The sequence below is a fragment of the Gossypium hirsutum genome, chromosome A08 (genome assembly GCF_007990345.1).
Source record: "Gossypium hirsutum isolate 1008001.06 chromosome A08, Gossypium_hirsutum_v2.1, whole genome shotgun sequence".
NCBI classification, from domain to species: Eukaryota; Viridiplantae; Streptophyta; class Magnoliopsida; order Malvales; family Malvaceae; genus Gossypium; species Gossypium hirsutum.
Window position 1 is genome coordinate 42,549,605 of NC_053431.1, and position 3,550 is coordinate 42,553,154.

Sequence of the window (3,550 nt, forward strand, 5' to 3'; positions counted from 1 at the left end):
GAGAAACATGTCACCATGTCACAACATCCTGAATCTCCTCGTCACGACATCGTCCGTCATTGTGATGTTAGGAAAATCCTCGTCGTGATGTTGGAAACCTCATCATTGCGACGTCATCACCTGTTAGAGATGTTGCAATTTTGACATCCTCGTGTCGCAATACGAGTAACGGTAAGTGCCTGAAAGGGTTTGAAAATGTGAGGCACATTTCAAAATCTCCACCTTGACTCGTATTTTCTCAATGCCTTCCTTACCAATACCCGCCATGAGCCTAACTTGCTCTTTACAGGATATTAACCGAGTCTAAATGGTGCTTGAACTTTGAAACTGGAAGACTTTTAGTTTTTTAAATTGCCAAATCAAAGATGAGTAGTGTCCACTTCCCATAAAAGCAGTGCTCTATCTTTCCAACTCTTGCACTCGGAAGAGAACCTCTCTTATTCAAATTGGTCATACCTTTTTCACTTATACGACCAAGTTGCATATGCCCTATACGAGTTGACTCCGACTCCTTAATAAACGAGAAAATTGTTTCTTTACCAATCACTATTGTACCTTGTAGAGTATTTAGACTACCGATTTTCTAACCTTTCATCAGAATGGAGCTCCACAAGATACCTTAATGCCACTTGACTTAATGACGATTCTGCATTCGTTCAAGTCTAACATACTCAGGGAGATGATGTTTTTTCTTAAATCAAGCACATGTCTGACATCTAACAATGTCCTCATAATCTAGTCATGCATCCTGATTTGGAGGAATCGATACTGATTATCTTACAAGTTGAATTATTCCCCATGAGCACAATTGAATTGTATGTGGAGAACTAGTCCTTGTTGGGACACATATGTAAGAACACCTGAATCTAGGATCCACTCAGACATAAGCTTAGACTTTTCGGTCGTAAACACCAGCAACCAATCATCACCCTTGTCCTCGGTTATACTAGCATAGGCTACCTCTCTCTCGTTGCTCTCAGCGACCCTTTTATTTTTATTTTGCAACTTATAACACTCTGCCTTAATGTGACCTAACTTCTTGTAGTAGCCACATGTCTTGTCTCAATTCCTTGACTTTGATCCAATCTTGTTTCTTGCAACCAAAATTGAGGCTTGCCTATCTGGCTTGTTATTTGAACCAAACTCATTATCGAGTTTGTTTTTTCTTAACAATTTTCCCTTCACTTCCTCCAACAAGAATTTATCTCTACCATAAATTAGGGTCTCTCTAAAAAACTTATATGAAAGGGGCAAAGAACACAATAATAGCAAGCATGATATTCATAATTTATATTAACTTCAACATTCTTCAGATCGTTCAAGAAAGTGACAAATTGACTGATGTGACCCCTAAGGTGCTCACCTTGGCCCATACGGAATGTGTATAGGTGTTGTTTCAACACCAATCAATTAGCCAAAGACTTTGTCATGTATAGGGTTTCTAATTTTCTTCATGAAGCTGCTGCCGTTTTCTCTGTAAGCACTTCTTGCAACATATTGTTCGTGAGACACAACTGAATTATTGACAAAGCCTTCTCATCAAGTTCATCATTTTCTAACTGATTCGTATTCGCAGACTTTTGCCATGTAACGACTTTCTTTAGACCGTACTGAACCAGAATAGCTGTCATCCTAACTTGCCATAAACTGAAATTTGTGATTTCGTCAAACTTCTCAATATCAAATCTTATTGTCATCTCTAAACGAGTTGACTGCAAAATCTGAATCAAGCTCTTATACCAATTTGTTGGGGTTCGACCCATATAAACAGTGAAATAGAAAAAAGTAGAGAAGATCGAACACAAATATTTTATGTGGAAAACTCCTCTGAAGAGGATGAAAACCACGGGTAAAGAAAACTTCATTGAAACGATAAATAATCTGAACGAGTACAAGATGGAGATAACTCAAAATTAAAAAAACCCTAAACCTCAAAAACAAAGCTTTCTGACTAAAACACGAAATTCCCTTAAAGCTCTCTCAAAACTCTCTTAATCTTCTCTTAATCTTAATGTGATGAAGATATCAATTCTAGGGTTAAAAAAGTCTTTTTGTAAGCTGAAATTCATGTGAATATATGACTAAAATATCCCTAGAATAATTAGACTTTAATTGAGAAAAGATAATATAATTTAACTGAGAAAAGAAAATCGATTTATGTGGGAAACACATCGCCACATAGCAACGTCCCGAATCGCCTTATCACAACGTTGTCCGTCGTCGTGACATCGAAAACCTCCTTGTCCTGACGTCGTCACCTGTTGGAGTTGTTGCGATTTTGACGTCCTCCCGTCACAATACAGGTAACGATAAGTGCCTGGAAGGGTTCGGAAATACGAGGCATACTTCGAAATTGTGAAGAAAGTCTTTATAAAGAATGAAGTTTCTCATATTTATTACACTAAGTGAGAGACTATTCAGTTTAGTTTAAAGGAACATATTTTGATCGCATCAATTGTTCTTCTTTCATAGATCTATTACAGCTCTCAATAGAAAAGGTTGAGCGAATTTATATTGAATATGTGAGGATAAGGCTTGGAGTTGGTTGGGTTTAAATTAAAATTTGTACTGCGATTCAATAGTCTGAAGAAAGCCCGACTGCTTCATTTGTTGTTGGAAAAAAAGTACAACAATTCATATTTCATTACTTTTTAATCAACCAAAATTTTGAAAATAAATTACTTAATTTTATTTTGCATGATGCTAAATGATAAATCGAGCATTGATACAATTTCCAATTCTATCTACCATCTAAACGTTTGACTTTGTTTTCTCGAATGTTTGTTAATTGGTATTTGTTCAACTGCTTTTGAAGAAAATGTAGTTGACAAGTGGAGAATACATAGAGTTCCCTTGCATAACCAGTCAGCTCTCATAGTTTTGGAACCTTGTTCATTCTAGGTAAAAAACTGAAGCTTTTCTTCAAGTGCACATGAATATTTGCTTGCATTGGATAACATCGAAGGTGGGTGTGATAGTGGATGACAGGAACTTGACAGCTTAAAACAATAATTAGATTTCCAAATAAGAAAGGAGTGTTAGGTTAATGTACATCAAAAATAAGGAAAAGCTTCGCCTTAACTAACCTTGAAGTAATGGTGTTGGTGGGTTCCCTTTTGGTTTAGGTAGATACCTCACCATACTCTGATCAATATGGGAAAGACATGTTTGCTGAAACTCTCCAACTAACTAGTTTGAAAACAGCAATAGGACCAACTTTTGATTGAAGATGAACATTTCATTTCGATTATAATACCGATATGACAATTGTTTTAAAAATAAAAAAATAAAACCCAAGCAATACTCTCAAAATTGCTTTGATTTCAATTCAAGTGAAAGCAGAATACTCCATTTTAAGGTGAAGTCATATTGTAGGGATTAGTATAGATTGGCATTCAAGTTTTAAATCACTTAACAAACAAATTTTGTTGGTAACAAAAAATAACCCGAATGCATGAATTAGTTTATATATTTATTTATCAGATTAGATGATACAATATAGTAAGCATGAGGAAGAATTATATGAAACTATAATTCTATGTCATTTTTA